At 41.6% G+C, this 24,433-nt stretch overlaps 1 protein-coding gene across 1 annotated transcript in view; it reads right to left on the bottom strand.

The window, feature by feature from the left end:
- The window catches only part of THRB (thyroid hormone receptor beta), a 336,652-nt gene extending 315,170 nt beyond the window's left edge, over positions 1-21,482 (bottom strand). The window contains exon 1 of the mRNA XM_083188736.1: positions 21,294-21,482. The gene's annotated coding sequence lies outside the window, so the exon portion shown is untranslated. The remainder of the gene's footprint in view (positions 1-21,293) is intronic.
- Positions 21,483-24,433: the final 2,951 nt, after the last annotated feature.

Here is a 24,433-nt window from a genome sequence, read left to right as displayed (position 1 = left end):
CATTAACAAAAGTTAGACATGCATTAGTTACACAAAAGTTAGACATGCATTAATTAGACATGCCAACACACTCAATATCCTGTCAACCAATTTTTTTTTTTAAACCGACTTGTTGATACTTTATCATCCCAAGTAGACATAGAGGGAGAAAACAATAGTGTGCCGCTCAAAGCGAGGCACCATGCCCGAAGTATGGGCCACGTACCGAGCCATGCGAGGGGATGTGGTACACTTACATGATGTCCGTGTACACATATAAATTTTCCACGTAGATATTTTACTGGTGTTGTTACTTTTGTCACTGTCAAACCAATGCATGTCTAACTTTTGTCAATGTCTCACTAATGCATGTCTAACTTTTGTCACTGTCTCACTAATGCATGTCTAACTTTTGTCAATGTCTATCAAGTGCACGTCTAACTTTTGGCAAAGTCTCAGTAATGCATAACTTTTGGTGTCAACCTATTGACTGACTAGACATTGTCTGTGAGCTATACCACACCCATGGGTCCCATAGCAGCTGCACTAGCTGCACCAATGGTAGCTACGCCATTTGTATAAGGGGAATTCTTGGGGAAAAGTTGTGACGACATCACTATCTAACTTGCTAGCAATAGCTTTATAGAGCACAGTAGCATTGCATGAGATATATCAGGTGTCAGTAGTATCATTGAAATATCTTATACAATTTTATGCAATGCAAACAAAAAATGTTGTAAGTGTGGGCACCTTAACTGCATCTTAATACAGATCCTGTAACCAGTAAATAGGTGCATTTCACAAGCTCAGCCATCGCTACAGGCATTTGTGGGCTCGGGCATGTAGCCTATTCAGAAAACTTGGAGCCATGATAATATGACCTAGTTTCTGAATTGGCTGCATCCCAAGGCACATGTACTACTGTTGCCAGAGCAAAGGTAGGGCTCCCATCATGTAGAAATTAAAAGCTAGGACATTCATGTGACCTGAATTTGCTCTGACTTACTTCAAAACCCAGCTATAGTTTCTGCAGGATACTGTGCCCAAGAAGAAGAAAATACATGTAATATGACTGCATCAGCTGTTTAAATACTACAAAAATAGACAGTGCGCTAAACAATTCAATTCTAAAAGAAAACAAATATGATTACTAGGCATGGGCAAAATGCGCTCCAATAATTCCACATTTTGCATAATAATCTTCTGGAGGACAAAAGAGAAGTAGAATATTTGGAAAAAGGTGTATTCTGAAAACACCTGGAGTAGGCTAGCACAGTGCTATGCAAATGCAGTCCTCTATGGAGCTCTTATGGGGCTGCAAACAAAGATCTGTGAGTCCAGATGTATATAGTAGTGTTCATTCTAGCACCCGCTATCTTTGAAAACCCATGTAGTTCCTCTTCCCTGCCTGGGGTGTCGCTGTCTGCTGTGGTGTTTCTAGCACAGTGTGGTCTCTATATCAGCACTGATATGCAAACCAGACTTGTGCTAGAAACACCACAGCAGACAGCGACACCCCAGGCAGGGAAGAGGAACTACATGGGTTTTCAAAGATAGCGGGTGCTAGAATGAACACTATATAGTGCATGTTTTCAGGATATAGTCGGGACTAAGTGAAAACTGGAACCGGACCGAACACCGGAACTCCGGGGGTGTCTGTCCGGGTGGGTGTCCAGTCAGGGGTGTGGGGTGTGTGTGTGTGTGTGCCCGTGATGGCTTACACTGGGGACATGGCGAAGGGGAGATTACAGTCTACTCATATGGTCAAGAACGTTATGGTTTTTATTACATCCCCGGACCATGCAGGGGATGTAATTCAGGGAAAGCTTATTTTCCCCCTCCTCCTCTCTCTGGTATCACAGCAGCCCCATGGACTGGACAGTACCAGCTCTGGAATGAAAGATATTGATGAATGGAACCTGTCTGGTCCGGCGTTCCGAAGTGCTGTCTAGTTTTGTTTTTATCCATATCCGATATATTCATTATTGGCTGGCACATTTTAAAAGATCCACAATGGTTCTAAGTGTTTCACTTGTGATTCTGCGAGGAGATGTGGAGGAGATTTGGAAAGGCACTGTTTAGCGTGTCCCAATTACTAGATTTAAGAGGAACTGGTCTACAATATAGGTCATAAACAGGTTTCATTGGGGTATGGCCTAATGTTTCCACAGTGTTTTAATTGAAAATTTTGGGTGACAGGGGAAAATGTACTACTTATTTGTAACAACCTATGGAACTTCCAGTAAGGACGGATAATTGCTGCCACATTTCCCAGTGTACTTTTTGTATGCTTCTGTGTATGTATATAATTGTGTACTGTACACTACGTGTGACTCCTGTGACCGCCTTAGAGGTCATGTAATAGTATTATAGAAACACAATACATACATTTTAAAGTTGCCCTCATATGACCGGCTACAGCTTGGTTTGTTTTTTGTGATAAAAGGTATTTTATCATTTTACAGTGGCAATTTCCTGGACTGAAATGTACAGAACTGGAAAGTTAACTATTGCCTATGTTCCCATATACAGGGAGTGTAGTGTTTTCCCATGAAATACAATGACTACCAGATGAACAGAGAACACATTGCTTGTTTAGAGTGATAAAATATACTAATAAATTGTAACTTACAAGCATACTGTACATATTAGTCAGATTCAGTAGCCCTATGTAACCCTACGCGGATTACCTCTGCTCTTCAAATGCAATTCTGAGTGGTTATTTGTCATTGTAATTTCACTTAATAAAATTATAGCACCATAATATTAAATGTCGCCATTTTAGGCTTAAGCTATTTGGTACAAATATATCTCAAGCTACGCTACAAAAACAAATTCATTCCCATGTAGGCAGTGGTGCCAAAGACGGGAGGACAGGTACTACTTGTGGGAGCATGCACCTGTATTATCAATACAAAATCAATGCAATACTGTATAATAATAACAACAATAATAATAATAATAATGAATGTCAAAGAAGAAAGTAAACAATTTCCTCTTACTCATATACAGTAAGTTATATTCTACATTAATTAGGCTACAACAAAACAGGTGGTAAATAATGTCATGCTATTTTGAAGGTATTAAAGCAGCCGAGACATTTTTATAATTGCATGTTTCCATTTGTGGACCATTGTGGCAGATTATGCCTAATTCTACCGTGTTATTGAAATATAGATTCCAGGAAGCAATCGCCTCCAGAAGCATGATCAGCATACAGTATTACCATTGGCTTCTTACCATGACCTTGCCCTTTCCTCTTAGCTGTGATGCATCAACTTACTATAAAAGTAATTTAGTTTTGCATCGGGCACATGAATATGACACAATATATGGCAACAATAAGAAGGAATACTATATGGCGAGTTCCGTTTGCTTTAGTTTTATACCTCCGCTACTGTACATCAGGGACGTACAGTTCTTTTAACTAAGTAAGTACAGTACTATTAATTAGGACCTACACAAGGCAGAAAGATCACAAATAACATTTTCCAAAATCAGCATTTTTGAGTAAGACATGGGGAAATCTTTCCAGTAGTATGCAAGGTTAATTCAGTATTGTTTTCCTTTAATTTTCAGTAGCCAGTCTCCTTGATACTTTTACTCTAATCCAAATAAATGTTGGATGAACATATTATAGAACAGTCAAAAAATATCCCAAATTATAGAAGTTTTAAGTATCTACAGGGTTAGTGCGTGTTATCATCTAAGTAGGGCTCAAATACATATGGCACATATAAACATGACCTTAACTCAGTGGTTCCCAAACATTTTGAATCACGGCACCCTAAAGTAACAGAATATTTTTCAAGGCACCTCTAGGCCAAAAGTTGGTTACTAATTTCAGGAAAAATATAAAATAAGTTGTAATTTAAATGTTTTCCTTAGGTCCACTTATGTGGTGAGAAACATGAGTCATTTCTGTTTACCTACATGTTCTTAATTGGAAGCCACAATCACTGATTTTACCCATTTCATTGGCCATAAATAACTTGAACTGATTCTGGACCACCATCCTGAGGCACCCCTGCAAGTGCTCCAAGGCACCCCAGGGAGAGTAGGCACAAAGTTTAGAAACCACTGCCTTAACTAGTAAGTCCACTCGGAGCTAATGCTTCAAAAGCTAGTCTGTGATTGCCTCTGTGTTTGTGCACCTGTGAGAGAGAACTCGCTGCCGACAGATGGCAGTGTTTCGGTTTCGGAGACACTAGACTATATATATATATATATATATATATATATATATATATAAATGACACACAGTGAATATAACAAATATGTGTGTGATATAGGGAATGTGTGGAATAGTGAATATTCATTTATCATAATTGACCATTTAAATGTGGTTTAGGTAGATCATTTTGCCCCACTAGCAATACAATAATGCAATGTATCACCTGACTTTACCATTGATGAGGTGCAAGGAAAGAGCTTCTGAGATAACTCAGTCTGACTGCTACAAAATTACTTTGATAAATATGCCACTTAATATGATCTAATATTTTAGTAACCATATTAAAATGCAGAGTCCAGTTCTGGTGAGCACAATACAATGAACAAGCCGTACAATGCAAGACCAGATTCTAACAGCCGGAGTATAAATTCAATGCTAAAATGTAGTGAGTACAGGTAAATACCATATACATACTCTAGTAATCACCGAAAATATTTGGAATCCATATCCTGGTGACTGGAGAACTCAAAGCCCATGACTTGACCTTGGAACAATATAAGACCCAGATCCCGGTGAAATAGGCAGCTGCCTAAAGCTACCTACGACCCTGTCTATTTATCATAAGCAGAGGAGCCCAAAATGGTCATGTATGGATTAAAGACACCACCTACCCCCTAAATATCTAACCATGCAGCCTGTGATTGCCATTCCCTATAGCGTCTCCATCCAAAGCATGTGGAAGCATGTTACTACTTTTTTTTATGAAGGACAGCAGTGATAGAAGATGCAGTACTAAGAGGACACTATTTTAGTACTTGTGTCTGTTCTCTGAAAATAAGGATTCCTCATTCCGGCCATTTGTGGAAAGAATCTTCGCTCGCTAGGATGTACCATTCATAAGTCACTAGGAAACATGACTACTCTCTACTGTCTTCTTAAAGGCAGAAGAAGGATCCAATGGTTCATGTGTGGTAGTGCACATGAACCACTGGATCCTTCTTCTGGAATAAACTATGTAGGGTAGCCCATATACTGTAGGTTAACTCCATCTCCTAAATGCTTTACATAGAAACCAATGGGGGCTGACATTTACAGTATGTGAAATATTTGATACAACATTGGGGCAGATGTATTAAGCCTTAACAAGAGATAAATGCAAGGGTGAAAAAGTGAGATAAACGTCCAGCCAATCAGCTCCTTACTGACTTTTTTTCAAACACAGCCTGTAAGATGGCAGTTACGATGTGATTGGTTGGACATTTATCTCTCTTTATCACCCTTGCATTCATCTCTTGTTAAGGCTTAATACATCTGCCTCAATATTCCTATAATAAAGTTTAGTAAGGTTAAGGTGAGAAATGAAGGAGAATGCAGCAATTCAGATACTAAAAACAATCCAACATAAAACCGAGGAGAGCTGTTGGTATAGGAATATTATATACTGTGCATACTTTTATTTTCAGTAATTTTTTGCACAAAGATTTTATACTGTAGATCTAATGATGTGAAACAATAGTTAATAATAGCCTTACTTTTGTACATGTTGATCCTACAGTTGCTTCAGAAGTATTGTTTCATTTAACAGGGAACATAGGATAAGAGTAACACTGCCTTAGGGTAGAATCAAAGAACAGCGTTCTTCAGCCAAGATTTGTATGTGGGTCATGTAATGTCTCCTATGTCTTCAAAGATACAGCATCCGTCTGTACTGTTCATACATAATACATAATACATTATATTGTCAGAGTTCAGTTATTATTGTCTTAGCTACTATCACCGCAAAGGTATACTTAGATTTCACACTGCAGCTACTACATAACAGTAAATGTGCATGGGCACTGGGCCCAGGGTGTATGCACAGTGATGATGGGGAAAATCGATGGGCTGAAAATCGCTCAGTGTGTAGAAACTGAGCGATTTTCGCCCATCTAAGTAATCTTCCCGGGGCTGGACGGCTTTCCTTAGCAGGATGCAATGGACAGCCATCCACTCCGTCGTTCATCTGCTGGTAATACCAGCAGATGAGTGGTGACGGCCGGCAATGATGCGGTAGTGTAGCGCACATCAGCGCTCACCACTCAACACCGAGCTGTACACACTGGGCGGCGTTTGAGCTGAAAGCTGCTCAAACCGCAAAACAGAGCTACAGTACTTTCAGCTCAAAATAGCCCAGTGTGCATGGGCCTTAAGTGATTTATCAAGAGTTCATCCAGATCTCATGGTGGATGTTAGCCTATTTTCTAAGCCATCTGTCTTGATGGCATAGAAATGAAGCACAAATGACCTTGTGTGCACACCCCATATCTATAAAGATGCATGGCCCAACACGTCCCTATCGCCGGCTAAGATCTTATGTGCATACAGTCAAAATTTTGTTAGATCGCTTAGCAAGTTAATACAAATCGCTACGTGTGTACAGAAACAGCAATAGTAATAGAGATTTACGATTTAAACTTACTTTTGATTAGCACAAATCTCAACGTGTGTATGGGTGATATATACCCCGGGAAGTTCAAGGAATGTCGCCTACTCTAAATGGCTTAGTACAAATGATTAGCACACATCTCAACGTGTGTATGCCCCTATACAGTGACATGGAGAATTAGGGCTCAGTGTACTGTATGTTTCTTATTTTAGAGGGGCTGTCCTATTGGCAGAGCAGTCTTTGCACAGCTGCCATTCTACCCTTTGCAAGTCCTCTCTCTTAACATAAGCAGCGGTGGATATGGAGGGAGAAGGGAGAACGGAGAATTCACATATAAAGCATAAATGGCCATATTGGATATATGGGAATGTTGGATATATGAGCTTATTGGATATTTACTGGCAGGCAAAATGGTGATTCTAACCCCCATACTACTGGGATACTAGCTGATGTGCCAGATTCCACCAGGTAGACCTTCAATATTTTCTTTTTCCAAAGCCTCATCATGAACTCAAATTCGCTTTCTACTGTGATAGGGACAATGCTATGAGGCACAATCTCCCCTTTAACATTCAAAAATGTAATGATTTTTTTAAGAAAAAATTTAAAATCCAAATAAAAGATCAAGTAAAATCTCCAAAACAACAACAACAACAACAACAAAAAACCTATTCAATGTGTTAAGTCTTTAGCATTGGTGGCTAGAGCGGTGCACAGAGCTGGTGTGAATAGGGGCGCCGCACCAACTGCAACCCCAAACACTGCCAAACATCACTCTCAGTTGCTGTAACTATCATACAGTATTTGCATATTGGTCTGCCCTTCAGTGTCACCACAGGAATTTTTTTTACCCCAGTAGGAGTCCTGTTTAGTCATGGATGGATTATAAGCCACTAAATATCTTGTTTCTAGGTTCAGGCATTTGGGCTGGGCATTGATGAATCATGGAGTCAGAACACACACACACACACACACACACACACATACTGTGTGTATATATGTGTGTGTATATATATATATATATATATATATATATATATATATATATAATTGCCATTATTTGTCATACACTTTTGTTGGTAAGCTGCTTAATCAGAGGTGTGTCACTCAGGTGCCAAAAGGGAGGGGTAATTCTGTCTAGGAAAAAAACATGTTGTATCCCAATTGCACATTGAGTGAGAAATCTGCAGATATATGCAACCAAGATCTCTGTATTATCTGATTAATATGTAGTTATTTTCTCACTCAGTGTGCAATTGGGATACAACATGTTTTTTTCCTAGACAGAATTACCCCTCCCTTTTGGCACCTGAGTGACACACCTCTAATTAAGCAGCTTACCAACAAAAGTGTTGTGCAGTTGAGAGGCATAGATGGGTCAGCATTAGGAGGGATTACTGACACGTGAGTGCCATTGGAGAAGCCAGGGGTATCTCCAGGTAAGCTGGCTCTCAGACGTTATACGCCATTATCATGTGGCCTTACACTGGGCTATAAAGCCCAGACATATATGTTGTTGCTTATGGGATGGGTTTGGAAATGTGGTGCCCCCTGTGTTGGTAGGGCTGGTCTGCTCCAGGTTGGCACACCCTAACACTTTATTAACTCTTATTTTTACTATCACATTGTATATATTTGTATTTTAATCACACCTTCACTTCCCTACATAGCACTTTGTGCTTCTTATTAACCCTTACTAATTTTCATTTGTGTGCTACCCTGGAGCACTCAGCCTGTGTCGAAATGTTGGGGGCCCACACCCCAGACCCATACCCAGTATTAGGGACCCCCAGTGACAGAGAGGCCTTGACGTATGGCATGGGGGCTTAGCCCTATATCTGCAAATATATGCAACCAAGATCTTTGTATTATCTGATTAATATGTAGTTATTTTCTCACTCAGTGTGCAATTGGGATACAACATGTTTTTTTTTCCATTATTTGTCATGCAAGGCTATATGAATTAACGTTATGCCATTAAGTTGTTCAACAAGTTATGCTTGTGTGACATTTGCTCATTGCCAACCCAAAGATGCTATTTGTAGTAGTGTACTAAATTTATAATTTCTGCTAACATAATTGAAGTTGTGCTTGTGTTTTAATGAAATAGTTGCATTAGGGCTCAGTTTATGCATACTGTATAACACATGCACAGATGCATATGTACACAAATACATGTATATGTATTATTTTGAAGCAGACGGAATTGAGTTAGATCTGCCTTTCATTGAAATTGGGAGTTTTGAGGTGGCAAGTGATCACCAACAATGCGGGTGTAAGGAACCTGCCTGGCTTGCGGACATGTCACGGGAGTATTGTAGGTGAGTTACCTAAAGCTCCCTGGAGTTGAGCGTTCGGGAAATGGAAGCCTGTATCTGATGGATCTCTTTCACCTAGCGTGCGGCTTGTGGATGTGCAATTATTAATGGTGACAGTTGCAGTGGTTGGTCTTAAATCAATTAGCAACACAGTTTTGTCTTGCAGACGCACAGACCCCCACATTAGCTTTACAGACTCTGCATTAAAACACAATAGTAATTCTGCCTCCTATGCTTGGTGTGGCATTATTCTCTGTGAAATCAATGCTCAGGTTGGCAGCATGCCATACCTTCATATGTAGTGGAAATTGAGAACATGGGTACTAATACTATTGCGCTGTTGGGGTGGGTGGCAAAGGAGGTTAAAAGGAGGACAGAAATTGTATATCTTGACTACAAGAATCTGTCATTTGCGTTTTCATACAAATTAACAACTTTCATTTCTTTGGACTGCAATCAGGGGTTTCATATTATCATGCGTCCCCAATCGCAAATCCACAGCTTCAGTTGGATTTGAGGAAAGCAGTTAGATTAGGTTCTAGGCAAACATAAATGTCAATGGTGCAGTTGAAGTTGATTGATTGATTTTGAAGTGTTTACCATCTCTATTGCACAAACCACGGAGCCTGAAAGTGAGCATTTCTGTGCACGGACACTCCATTGCATGGTGGAGAGCAAAGGGAGGGCTGGCCTTGGCATTTGCATATTCCCACAATCGCTATTGAGAGAGAGGCTGCATTTCCGATCATCCCTGTATTAGCGTGCATTAAATCGGATGCTCCTTAAAATGGGATGCAGTTACAATCGGTCGGGATCCCGGCATTCAAAATCCCGACGCCGGAATCCCGACCGCCGAAATGCCGACACTTTCTCCCTCCTGGGGTGTCCACGACACCCCTGGAGGGAGAATAAATTAGTGTGCCGAGCGTAGCGAGGCACCGGGCCCGCTGCGTGGCGAGCGCAGCGAGCCCGCAAGGGGGGGCGATCCACTTCCCCCCCTTGTCGGCATTTCGGCTGTCGGGATTCCGGCAGTCAGTTTGTATATATAATGATAACAACCAAGCTTTTATTAGTCAAACACAAGTATATCATATGTTTAACTTTAATAAAAGAAGGGGAGCATTCATCCTCATCATCTGCAAAAGAAAATAAATAGTATAACCAGCTGTTCCGCCTTTAGGAGTTTGATGTACTCTTTTATTTTGTCTAGTTTATAGAACGGATCCTTAAATTTAGAATAGTGTTTCCAATATCATCCCTTGTTTATATTTGCATATTCATGAGCCTTCCAATTACAGACCTCCCTCACTTTTGTTATTGTGAATTTAGTGGAGTGGTGGGAAAACTGCTCACAGGCGCCTCTACATAAGCTATATCCTTGTTCAAGAAAAAAACAAGGGTTGCCAACAAATCAGAGGGAGGTGAGTGAAAATATTAGGAGTCAATATAGAGTTGGGCATTGGTCTGTTTGTTTTTGTACAATACTATACCACAAGTCTCCCAACTGTCCAATTTCAGAGGGACAATCCTGCTATTTGGAGACAGGTCACCATGTCCCGCAGGTGGGGGGAAAAGTTGGGGGAGTAGGTGATCACCTCTGATCAGCTTTAAAGAGGAGCTGATGATTGCTGGATAGATGCTGTGCTTTTTTGAAACTCATTTGGTTAATTTTGGTGTTTGATTGGGAAGTCAAGATACAGCCTTTACATCAGAATGGTCTTACCATTGATATGTACTGTGTATATGCACAAGCATATGTCAGAATCAGCCGTATTGCAGATCTTTGACTTCAGCTGTACAATAGTAGAAAAGCCTGGGTACCTATCATAGAGATGGGTGATAAACGTCTCTCTGTTAGAATTACATATCCCAGCATGCCCTGCCACCATTCTGCCATTTGGCCATGCTAAAATTGTTGCACGGAATGCTGGGATGTGTAGTTCAACAACCGCCACCCCCCTACCACATACTTATGTAACTGCTTCTATGACACATGTGTATGCAGAACGGGCTCATCCATTTTCACTGATGGTTCCATCAGTTTTTTTTGGGGTTAATAGTCTTATAAATGCTTTCAGGAGTAGCTGCCTGCTCCCGGGGGTAGCCCGATACCCTCTACAGATACCCCTCTGGTTGGCTATCATTAGCATTATGTATGTGACTTTAGAGTGATTATCAGATAATATATTGATTACTTTTTCATTTCAATATGAAATGCCGCAGCATAAGAAAATTCCGATTTCATTTCAAAAGTATAAATAGTGGATATAGAGTAATATGTCTATTTATGTACTGTATGGTAATAATTACTTTTGCTTTTATTCATTTTTATATCATTTGTATCCAACTTTAGCACCCTATTTGTAAACAACAAGATACCATATGAAAATATTTTTGGGGTACTTATGTTAGTTGGGCGCCCACTAAGCAATTTGCTAAGTGGCCTATTCTGCGTAGGGAAATCACATCGCATCGCATGAGCCATTTTAGGGCCATGCGATGTACGATGCGATGCGATTTTCCTAAGTAATTTATTCACTGCTCTCTCAACCCCGGGCCATCGCATCGCATATCCCGCAAAATTGCATGCAATTTTATAGGGTGTGCAATGCCATGACATTAGGTATACAATAATATGATTGTATGTCCCAAAAATAGGTTTAACGCACCCCCCCCACTATCCACGCCACCCGAAGCGTGGCGAGCGGTGGCGGAACGTGTCCTCCAACTTTTTCATTACCCCACTATCCACGTTGGCGTGGAGTAGATTTTATACAGTGTGGTGAGCTCAGCGAGCCACCGAGCCCGAAGCATGGCGAGCACAGTGAGCACAGCGAGCCCCGTGAGGGGACGCGGAATACATGTAAAGTAATCCGTGTCCGCTCGCCGTGCTTCGGGCTTGGTGGCTCGCTACACTATATAAAATCAACTCCACGCTGACGTGGATAGTGGGGGTATGAAAAGGTCGGAGGGCGCGTTCCGCCGCCGCTCGCCACGCTTCAGGGTGGCATGGATAGTGGGGGGTGCGTAAAAGCTATTTTTAGGACATACAATCATATTATTGTTTACCTCATGTAATGGCATTGCACACCCGATAAAACTGCATGCGGTCGCATGCTATTTTGCGGGAGGTGCGATGCGATGTGATATTGTGGTGTAAAATAAAATAAAAATTACATGAAAAAAATCGCATCGCATGCCCTTAAAATGGCCCATGCGATGCAATGCGATTTTCCTACGTTACCGTCCGTATGCTAATTGGGCGCCCAACTAACATATAAGTACCATTTTTTGATACATCATTCAGGTTATGGACAAAAAGCTAATAGCACTTTTAAACCAAGTACTACCGTAATACATACAGTACGCGGACTCTTATGTTTCTGGTATACATTATTAATGTCAAGATTTAAAACATCAACATGAATGTTGAATGTTGAGGTTGGTCGAATGTCAACAACAGAAAGTTGACATCCAAATTTCTTACAAGTTTATGGTTAGGCATATTTGCCGTCTTTTTTAGGAATGCAGGTAACTTTAGATCCTAGAGAATACTTCCAGGATATGTCTGGGCTATGCATCATTATTTACAATGAATGGAAGGGCGGGGCAAATTCATTTCTGCCCCCTGCAAATGATAACACAATTACCAGTGTTATCTCTCTACCCTGCAGGAGATCCGGCCACTGTTGTGGGGGAACGGGGAGGACCTAAAAAATTAAGAGTCTAACGCAACTTCTTGGAGAGTAGGCAAGTACAGAATGGGGTTAGGTTGTGGTTAGGGTTAGGTTTGGAGTCAAAATTAAGCATACTTGCCTTGCCAACAAAAATATGCATGGTCAACATACTGTATCAGCTGTTGGTATTTACAAATATCAAAGGTGACATTGTGAATGTCGCCCTCCCATCCATGACAACATGCAAATTTGAATATTATGAACATGGACATTATAATAATTATTATTATTGTACAAAACCATAACATACACACTGGTACACTTGGTACCTTGCTTGGGTTACAGAATATGCTACCCAGTGGCTGAATGGTCATGTCAAAGTTCCTGTTTGGACTCTCAGAATATTTCTATGCTAACAGTGGTGTGAAAAAAGTTTTTGACCCTTCCAGATATCTTTCATTTTTGCACATTTGTCACACTATTCAAACTAAATTGAATAGAAGACAAAGGCTTCTTGAGTAAACACAAATATAATTATTATTAAATGATCATTTCATTTATTGAAGAAAAAAACACCAACAGCCATCTTAGAAATGTTATCAAACAATGAACCAAACTGAATTTATAAACGGGTTCAATTAGACTAGACACATGCAAGCTTTATCTAAGGAACTGTTGCCATGTGTTATTGATTCCACCATAGGAAAGAGAATGGGCAAAAAGGGTAAAAAAGTCGAAAACCACTAACCAAGAGGAATGTAAAGGCTTGTCTCACATTTGCAACTTTATGGGAGACTTGATCTGTTAATGTAACCAGCATAAAGATATCACATTATTCCGCATAAAACCAACAGTCAAACATGGTAGTTATAATGCGTAATGTGTGATGTTGGGGATGCTTTGCTGCTTCAGGATCTGAACAACGTGCCATAATTGACAGAATCATGTGTTCTGCTCTCTCCCAGAAAATACTAAAGGAGAACTTCAGGTCATCTGAAGCTCACACACAGTTGGGTTATGCAGCAAGACAACGATCCAGAGCACAAGAGGTTTTGGACTGGTTTGATCAAAGTACTGACTTTAAACCGACACAGATGCGCTGGTACCTCAAATGGCGATTTTATGCCTGAAAACTGCTCGTATTCAATGTTTGCCAATATTTCCGACAGTCAGAAATACCGGCACACACGCATTGAAGGCATGCAGATTCCACTTTTTAAAAAGTTGAAACTGCATTGTCAAAAACGGCGGCTGGATTGATGAATAAGCAGGCTTTTTTTTACAATCCAGGACTGTTTTGACTTTTGGAACGTTTCTGACAGTCGACTGTCGATGTCGACTGTCAAAGTCATTTTGGAAACAATCGATATTCCGACCATCGGAAACATTCCAACAGTCAGAATCAACATTGAATTCCCCCGATTGTCACTGACTTTAAGCGATTCTGCTAACGGGTATAACTTCCTACATGGTGATCTCCAGTTATCAGAAGTGTTTGCAGGTGTTTTGTGGCAAAACACTTATTCAGTTTTGTATAACTTTTCCCTTCAATATTTGAAATGATCATATAAAAACTGTAGTTTGAGTTCACACAAGTTGTCTTTGTCTTATATCCAATTTTGTGTGCAGATCTGAAACAATTTACTGTGACAAATATGTAAACTAGGAGAAATCGGGAAGGGGGCGAAAACTTTTTCCTGCCACTGTATATTTAAAATGTTAAATATTTCTTGTATCCAAGTTAATACTTCTACTAATGCTGCACACATACAGTATTACTGCAGTAAATTGTTTATATTAAATATATGAATGTTAAATATAGAGATATAAAGAGTTTTATCAATGGCCATTGTCTTTGATTAGTATATATTAAAATTCTAGTTTCATTTAAACATTTACTGTATATTAGAGAGGTTCAATATAAAGTAAGCTATGTTGGTGACTAATATGTGGGTAATGGCTCCTTATACTATTATATTCATTGGGATGTTAAGGGTATACTAAATGCCAGATTTAAGGCCAGATGCACTAAACTTCAAAAGTGATCAAATGGAGAGTGATAAACAGCCAGCCAATCAGCTCCTACCTTCCATGTCACAGGCTGTGTTTGAAAAATCTGAGGTAGGAGCTGATTGGCTGGTTGTTTATCACTCTCCATTTGATCACTTTTGACACTTAGTGCATCTGGCCCTTAATGATTTAATGACAATATCCAATAACACAATGGTGACAGTATATCTATCAGAAGTTTCAAATTATGGGTATGTTGTAACCAGTGATTAAATAACTGAACTAATACTCCTCTAAGGAATCTCATATTTTTGTGGTGTGTTTATCACTAGACCCTACTGAGTATAGAATTTCTCATGTTTTGCTTCTTTATACTACAGCCACTGTGTGAGTCTGGAGTCAACCGTACCTTAATTTATGTTCCTTAATAGAATTGTTGCTATTGCTGCTAAAAAGAACTCAAAACATAGTAGCACCTTATTGCCTACATATGTCGTAACAATCTGTCATCCAGCAACAGACTGAATTGATTGTATATTTAAAGAAGGCACTTGAATGGTAAAGGTGATGTCATTTCAGCTCAGCTCAGATGTCAAAGCTGTATTGTTAAGGGCTGAACTCACTGTTCTCGAGTCTCGCATCAGCTCCTGTCTGTAATAGTGTTCTAAAACCAAGAGCGTTGCTATTGCTCAATAAGTGAGAAACACCTGAAAACACTGTATTCTAATCTCTAATCAGTGGTTAGGTTCTAGGATACGAGTGGCATTGCTATCACTCTCATATCACAGAACCAATTTACCCATGGTGCCATAGCCAACACACACAGGGTGGCTCCCCTTCTTATCGCCCCTTATTCAAAACAACAAAACATAAAGGGCCATAGTAATGGGGCCTAAACATGGGGAGAATTTGCTGAGTGATCTGAGCAATATAGATTTCTCAGCAAGATCGCTCACCACACAGCACTGCACAGTGATGTGTGCTGAGCAATCGGTCAGGGCCAGTGTTCTCTGCTGAGAACACCGGCCCTTACCGGCGATCTAACTAGAGTTATCCAGTACACTGGGTCTTAATCACTGATTGATAGTGAAACGCGGGGCAATGCAGTAGCTATCCCTATGGCCCCTACACATAGAGCGATGTAGGGGCATTTTCGAAGTGATCTAAACAAATTAAGTCAGAACGCTTGGAAAATGTCCTGAATTTGCCCCGTGTGTAGGCAACATAAGCTTCAATAAGTGACAAAGTGGCCAGTGATAAACTAGCAGCCAACCAGCTAATAACTGCCATGTTACAGGCTGGGTTTAAAAAATAAGAGTTAGGAGCTGGTTGGCTGGTAGTTTATCACTCTCCACCTTATCACTGTTTGAAGATTAAGGGCCAGATTCTGTAAGCTTCAAAAGTGATAAAATGGAGAGTGATAAACACACAGCCAATCAGCTCCTACCTGCCATGTCAGAGGCTGTGTTTGAAAAATGTCAGACAGGAGCTGATTGGCTGGCTGTTTATCACTCTGCATTTTATCACTTTTGAAGCTTACAGAATCTGGCCCTAGGTCATCTGGCTCAAAATCTGTTAACTAGGGCCCCTCAGAGTCCATACAGCATAGGTTGCCTAGTACCAAGAGAAAAACTCAAGCCTTGTTTATCAAATGACCTGCTATTCTAACGCACTGATATAAGTGACATTACTAACAATCTCATATATAGATATACTGTATCCTTTTCCTGTGATCGGCAGGCAGTTCCCTCCCCAATTACTCTATTCACATTTGTTATATATTTATGAAAGCCATTATTAATCAAAGTAATAAACACGCTGAAAAGGCATATTTCCTTCCAGATGCGTGTTTCATTGTTGCTTTGTCAAAGAATTGACAATGGTAGAATTGATAATAGAAAATAGATTTTTAACTTTTACCATGAAATCATTGGGGTAAAACACAATGGTTCCTCCATCAGTGGCAGAGACTCACCTGCTCTGAGCATGACCAAGGGCCGCTGCATGCGCACTGAAGCTTCTGTTGTCCCCTGTGAATGCTCAGAAGAGTCTCTGCCTCTACAGCAAATGCGGCATTATCCCATAGTCCCACTGCATCTGCATGGATAGCTCAAGTGCTGGAGCCATCACACTTTGTACCCTTTTCCCACTGAATGCTAAGAGAGCTAAACAAAAGTTGTTTGTCAAGATGGTTTTTTTTTTCTGCTTCAGATTAAGGGGCCTACACATGGGGAGATTTCGCTGAGGGATCTGAGCAATGCTAAATTGCTCAGATCGCTCAGCAAGGTCGCTCATCACAGCAATGTGCCAGTGATGTGTTCTGAGCGATCTGTTAGGGCCAGTGTTCTCCCGTGAGGAGGCCCTGAGCGGCACTCTAACTAGATTTATCCAGCGTGCTGGATATTAATCGCCAGGCAATAGCGATGTGCTGGGCCAATTATCACTATGGCTCCTACACATGGCGCTACGTAGGGGCATTTTCTAAGCAATCTAGTCAGATCCATAAGTCTGAAGGAATTGCGTGCTACTCTAAAATATATACTTCAGTAATCCTATACTAAGGACAGGACTGAATTTACTGGCCATACTATCTAGGAACAGTCCAACCTGTTAAAGAAGATGTGTTTCAAACTCTACACTACAGTTAACTGTCATCATTACAAGTGTTTACATCATTATAATCATTATTACAAGTGGTTTATTTACTGAATACACACCACAAAACTGCAGTACTTGACAATTTGCAAAGGAAAATCAACTAAAAACACACACAGAAACTAGGACATACAAGGCTGACCCAGAAGGTAGAGAAGTGAAGCACATGTAGTGGGGCCTGCATGGGAGCACTTATAATTTAAAGTTCATTAGTGTCGCTATTATTTTAGCTACAGTACTGCATGGCCAATAAAGCATGTATTTTGTTACATTAAAAGTGCAGTATGTAATAGTAAATTGTACCCAGATATATTAATTAAAGTACTGTATATAGTCTTTATAAAGCTCTTGATTTAAATAAATAAAAGTTATACTATGCTCACTCTGGGCCAGATGCACTAAGCTTCAAACTTGATAAAATGGAGAGTGATAAACAACCAATCAGCTCCTACCTGCCATGTCACAGGCTGGGTTTGAAAAATATCAGACAGGAGCTGATTGGTTGGTTGTCACTCTCCACTTTATCACGTTTGAAGCATAGTGTATCTGGCCCTATATGTTTCACGTTGGTTTCCCACACTTGACCAATCAGAGGTCTCACAGTCATTCCTATGGCAGTGCCCCCCCTCTCTTTGTGCAGCATTGTCATAGCACCCTCTGCCTGTTGTGAATCTCTAAATGCCATGGTATGTCCTAGAAGCCATATTCTGTAAGTTTTGCATGACAACATTAGCTGGGACACGTAGTGCACCAGTAAATCACAACATATTTATTTTATTTTATTAACTACTATCTTCTTAACTACGGCCCAAGGGGTGCTGATAATAGCATTTGTGCTATCAGCACAAACCATAGTTGTTTCTTGGGGTGGTGCTGAATTTAATTTTTGGGGGGTTAAACTTCCCTTGGGAATTCCATCTGTCTGACTACTACAACAGAGTTGGTTGGCACTATGGAGGGGGAAATCCCAAACCTAGGGGCAAATTGACTGAAGCTTCTAAAAATGAAAAAGAGGTGATGTTGCCCATGGCAACCAACTAGATTTTGTCTATCATTTTCTAAGATGCAGCAGAGAAATGACAGAATCGTATTGGTTGCCATTATTATTAAAGAACGTGTTACTTTTCCTACCAGGAGCACCTGCACCTGTGACTTGTGGCTGGCCTAGTGCTACTGTAGATGACACCTCTCACTATGCCATGACACCTATGTCCAATGATTTGCAGCAATTACCAGGCAGCACTAGAAGCACTAATGAGGAGTGAGGGAACTCTGCAGCCTGCTGCTCGGGAACAGTGACAGTGCTGCCGGCTAATCCTAATGAGATTGATAACCTGAAGCACTAGGTATAGAAAGCCGGGCTTTGTCTGGCTAATGGTATAACAAGAGGTCATAGCAGGGAGGGGGGTGCTCTATTATCACAGCCCCGGGAGTGACGTGTAGCCGGCTAGGTGTAAGTCAGACGGCGGCGCCCTGAGAAGGCCTGGGACTGGCATTATTACACTCAGCAGGGACAAGGTGGCAGCACCGGCACTCTGTCAGCTTCGCAGCTGGCTGCTGGCAAACCCCCAGGTGCCTGTAAATGCCCATGGTGGAGGGGGCACTGACTGAGACTGCTTGGCACACTCGCCTGGCCTGCTTGCATGGAACTTCTCCCTAGCTGTAGTTAGGGATGGGTAATCATATGATGTTTCATCGGTAACATCGGATTTATGGTTCCAATGTTCGATGTTTAACCATGCAATGTTGAGGATCCAATGTTTCATCTACATCGCTAGATTTCTCCCCCGATGTTTTTCTCAATCTTCCAATGTTTTTTCTTTTGTGTGTCAATGTGTGCTGCTTTCAATGCTTTGCAGCCAGCTCACTCTCTCCTTGATTTATATTCATTAAAACTTAAGAGACTGATAAAAAAAAGCCATTAACAAACATGACATTATCACCGCTGGCTGGGCTTTCATATGTGTGTGTGGCTGTGTGCTGCTACTGTGGGTGGTAGCTGACAGTGAAAGACAGTCTGGCCAGCCATTCAGCAGCAGCACACAGGACAGCCCCACCCCTGCCTCACTGCAACTAGTGCTGTTAGTGAGTCACTGTCGCACAGGTCTGGTTTGCATATCAGTGCTGATATACAGACCACACTGTGCTAGAAGCACTACAGCAGACAGCGACACTCCAGGCAGGGAAGAGGAACTGTATGGGTTTTCAAAGATAGCGGGTGCTAGAATGAACAGTATAATACGATAGTCACTAGTAGTGACATTGTGGTGAACTCCCTTCATATTTATTTATTTATTTATTAATAGTTTCTTATATAGAGCAGCATATTCACTTGCGCTTTACAATAGGAGACAGTGATACAACAAACTGGGTATTTACAGTCAGTCAAAGGTATGAGGGCCCTGCTCGCAAGCTTACAATCTATCAATTGATTTATTATTATGCAGCAAGCATATCACAGCACCTTACAAAGGGCCTGATTCAGTTGTGGATGCAGACATGCGCACAGTTTATTTCTGTGCAGTGATTTATTAGTAACAGCAGCTGCAGATACTGAGTGACAGGTACAGTAGTTTCTATTTGAGGGAGGGGATGGGGGCTGGTTTGTCAAATGCGGACGTGTTTCAAACATTAATTTGCAGTTGCACTGGCTCCAGCGTCTTTGTTCTGATGGTTATTCTAAGCAACAATCGGGTTGCTCAGATGTTTGATGTTGGCAATGTTGCATCTTTTATACTTAAGCGGTGGATTTGAGAGTGCAACTGCATCCACCTCTGAATTAGGCCCAAAGTTTTTCCATATTAAAACAATCGTGATAAATGTATTTAAATAAAAAATCATGGAGAACCCACTAAGATAAACTTAATAGAGGGATTATTTATCATTTCAGAAGCTTATTAGTGTATTATATGCTTTGGTAACCAGTTTATTTTAAAAAATATCGAAACATCGGTTAACATCGGTTAACATCGGGTTCACAGTACCAATGTTTAGGTCTAAATGATGTTTTGCAACCAATGTTGAAAAACATCATTTGACCGATGTTTTCTTTCGATGTCCCATCCCTAGCTGTAGTGCTATGCTGCAGGGGCCACAACACTCTTCCTGTCACATCGCCCACAGCTAAAGCTCGCTGACCTGCTCACCCCCTCCAGCACCAGCAGGGACCGGGCTCGGAGTCCCTGGCACTCACAGCAGTACACAGGGACCATCTCATCAGCCACACACGGCCCAGGCCAGAACCACCTATATTCCCCTGAACCACGTCTGCTGGGAGATGACTCCAAGCATCTACTACTACAGCGACAGTACCGGTCTCCCAGCTCCTCAGCTGCAGCTCATGGCTACATTAGGGTACATATCAGCAAGTACACTGCCAGGCACGGCAGGTCTGACTGTATTCATGCACAGTGTACAAACTTCTTCCTAGTACAGGATCCAACTCCCAGACTTACAAAGCACCTAATGCAGTATTCATAGATACATGACACAAAGTGCAGAACTCTAGTGATACATGTGTTACTATACTACACTGCTAATACGAGACAACCCACAGCAGAAGAGATGGACTGAGCAGAGAAGCATATGACAACTTGCACACACCAGACACGTATACTGCAGGCTGCTAGTCAGCTGTCAGCAGCAACACTGCATGTGGATCCTTCCAGCTACCCACACCATTATAAAGCAGGTCATATGACTATGTATACTTCACTACATTTATCTACATGCATTATACATTGGGTGACACATTGGTATGCATGCATGCATGTATAATCCAGTTACATACAGTACAAGCACAAATACAGTAAGCGCTGGATCAGCGCACACAGAATTGTTGACAAGAGCAAGTGAGATAAAATGAAAGTATTCCAATGACATGACACCCAGTCCTTGCCCTGCTCCAGAGATGTGTGACAGTATTGCACAAGCCGGTGCAGGCAGGGAGCAGAGGGGGAGCAGGGACTGCATTACACAGGCACACGGGCTATGGCACTGAGCTCCGCACGTATCATTACATGGAGATCAGCAGAGAAGGAAGGGAAAGCTCTCACCTGACAGTCAGATGCTCTGTAGCAGCAGCAGCAGTACAGGCGGCAGGAGGAAAGCTCCACAGCTGATCCTGCAGCAGGGCGCTGGGCTTGTCCTGAAATGACCCTGACTAGGGAGGACGAACAAGGATAGCGAGGGCGGGGGAGAGACAAGAGGAGGAGGAACAGGCAGCAGCAGCCTCTGCTTCACATCAATGTACAGACAGTCACAGCCACTGTACAGTGTACACAGTCACAGGCTGCTGCACGCACCTCCTCGTCCTCCACACTGGCACTACTACACTGCCTGCAAACTACCCCATTACACCTACTGGCGAGCTATAGAGGGAAAGGGATGGAGGGAGATGAGAAAGTGAGAGAGGGAGCTTTGCACAACAACAGCATGAAAGCTGACGTGTCTGGCTGTCACCTACATACCTCTCACAGCTGATCACAGACATATGGCTTTAGGAGAATGCAGTATGTAAGGGCAAAGTACAAGCAAATCATATGTCTGTCGTCGGAAAATCTGGGCCAATAAAAAAGAACAGATCCCCCACTATCTCTGCAGGTGTTATTCTATAGCAGTATCTTGAGTATTGTCACACTACACATAGAGCCTTATTCTAGTTCACTCTTTCGGATGCACGTTCGTTCGGAATGACCGCAACGCACGTCGGACCATCAAAGAACACACGCCTACATGTCATCCGCATCCGTTCGGATGGACGTTCTAAGAAGAGGGAGTGTCTTCGGACTGCATCCACACGTCCGTGTGCGGTCGGAACTCAAAGATTCTGCACGGTCCTACTGCGTCCGAACGGACGAGAAGCTGACCGTACGCACCAAGTTGGCGTTTTTGCGCCCACCTCACAAATCTATTCGGAAATCATGCTTCACCCATATTACACACTTATCCAGTTATGGTACCTCCTAACATATATATTATTTTTAATTGTAATGAATTACTTTCTAATTGACACTTAAACACATTACTTCCTATTGAGATTAACCCTTACATCATGTTAAGTTTTATTACTTCATTGTTGCACCTTTACCTGTCTTAGTGGTTCCAATTGAACCTGTGGAAAGTGTTTAATTAATCACTAATGACCAGAGGACAGGATTGTATTGTGCTCAGCTGCGAGTATTTAAGGTGCGGGCGTACTAATTGGGCGATCCGAATGCCTTGCGTATGAGCCATTGCCTTCCGAGAAGTGAAAGCTGCTTGTTTTCACCGTAGATTTCTGCCGTGTTGGTTCGCTTGCGCTCGGTGTCTGGTCCGAATGCACGCCTACCACAGTTCGTGCACTCCCACACCCACATTGCCCACTTTGAAACCGCGCCCTTATACACGCCCACATGATGTCCATCCATCTTTCCCGAGAGTGTTCGATGGACATTTGTAGACTGTATTGTTGAGAACAAGTGCGGAGACACAGCGTTGCACATGCGCATTGCGTTGCTTACGCATGCGCAGTTAGCTAAAAGTCGCCGTCCGAAAGAATTCGGAACGGGCCGCATCAACCAGAATAAGGCCAATAGAGCTGTGGCTGATGCAGATGAACGCAAGTTCATTGTAATTGTTTCCATATTGCGTACACAGACCTTACAGAGTTGTATGTATCTTTGCAAATGGGTTACCATTATCCCTTGATTGATGCTTTTCTTCAATCTTGATTGATGCTTTTCTTCAATTCAAATCATTTTGAATTTCACTTATGCATTTTTAATGTTGTAGTGACAATAAATTATTATTATTATTATTATTATTATTATTATTATTATCTCATCAATGTACACTTGCACCAGACCATGCACATATACCATAACTGCCAACTCTGCATTACCACTAGCTGTGGAGTTGGGATGGAATCTAGCGATGCGAGTTTCATTTTATTTTACTTTATTTAGCATTCATCTTTTTTTTTAAAACAAGTTGTTCATAGGAGATCATCAGATACCCTATATGTCCAGGCTCATGTTTCACAGGTCTTATGATGGGTGTCTGTTCAAGTGGGTCTAAAGGGGTGCACACACGATGCAATTCCGTTTCTATTTAATTCCGATTTGATCGAATCACCTGGAGCGGTGTACACATTCGATTTAGACTATATAGTACAGATCTGTACTATATAGGACGGTATTCAATGAGGCTGATTCGCCAGGTTTTTATGGCGATTTTGTGCGGTAAGGCAAATTTCTGACTAAAACGGTGAACCACCCTATTCAATGACCAGATGGCGAATACATTTCAAGGTTTTTTTCGCCATGATTCACCGAGTAGCAATCGCTATCTTTTTATGGTGAAGTGGAATGTGAACTTTTAAAATAAAGTGTTTTTTTTTTTTACATTTGGTGTAAAAAAATCAGGAATTTAACTCTGAGGAGGGGCATGCTATTTTTATTCATGTGCTGTAAGCACATGAATATATATTTAATTTTAAAAATATATATATATATTTTTTTTACACAGCAGCCAGCAGGGGGCGCCGGAGCCGAGCCGCTCATTACATATTCATATATTCACTGCACCCGATCGTTACGATCGTGTGTAGTGAATATACGCGGTCCCCTGCTGGCACCCCCGGGGGGCAGCCTGTGCTGCTTGGCACCCGGGGAGCCCCCCCACATACGCTCTCGGGCAGGCAGAGAGACTTCTATCTCTCTGCCTGCCACCGTCCTCAGGCTCCCTGCGGCGTTCGCCGCAGGAGCTCATATTCGCCGGTCAGGGGCAGCGAGCCCCTGACTCATTGAATACCGGAGCCGGCGAGGCTCCGGAACGTGGCGAATGTGCAGCGAATCCTAAAAAGGATTCGCTGCACCTCGCAGGTATTCACATTGAATACCGCCCATAGTCTTGCCTGCACAGTCTATTTTTCTATTTGATTTCGATACCACAGACCGTGCATCAGGATCGAAATCGAAAGAGTTTGATTTCCTTTTGATTTCAATTTGATTTTGCTTATATAAGCAAATCAAATAGAAAAATAGACTATATCAAACCATGTGTACTCCCAACAAGACCCTGAGTAGGTTGTAGGTCCCCTATGTGCTACAATAACAACTCTAACTCACTGAAGCATGGACCTCTAAAGGTGCCCTATGCATTTGCTTATTTAAGTAGGGTGCACTGTGTCTAGGGGGGCCTCACCACACACGCG

The sequence above is a fragment of the Crinia signifera genome, chromosome 5, assembly GCF_055691185.1.
Source record: "Crinia signifera chromosome 5, ASM5569118v1, whole genome shotgun sequence".
Classification (NCBI taxonomy): domain Eukaryota; kingdom Metazoa; phylum Chordata; class Amphibia; order Anura; family Myobatrachidae; genus Crinia; species Crinia signifera.
This window is presented reverse-complemented; position numbering and strand designations above follow the sequence as displayed.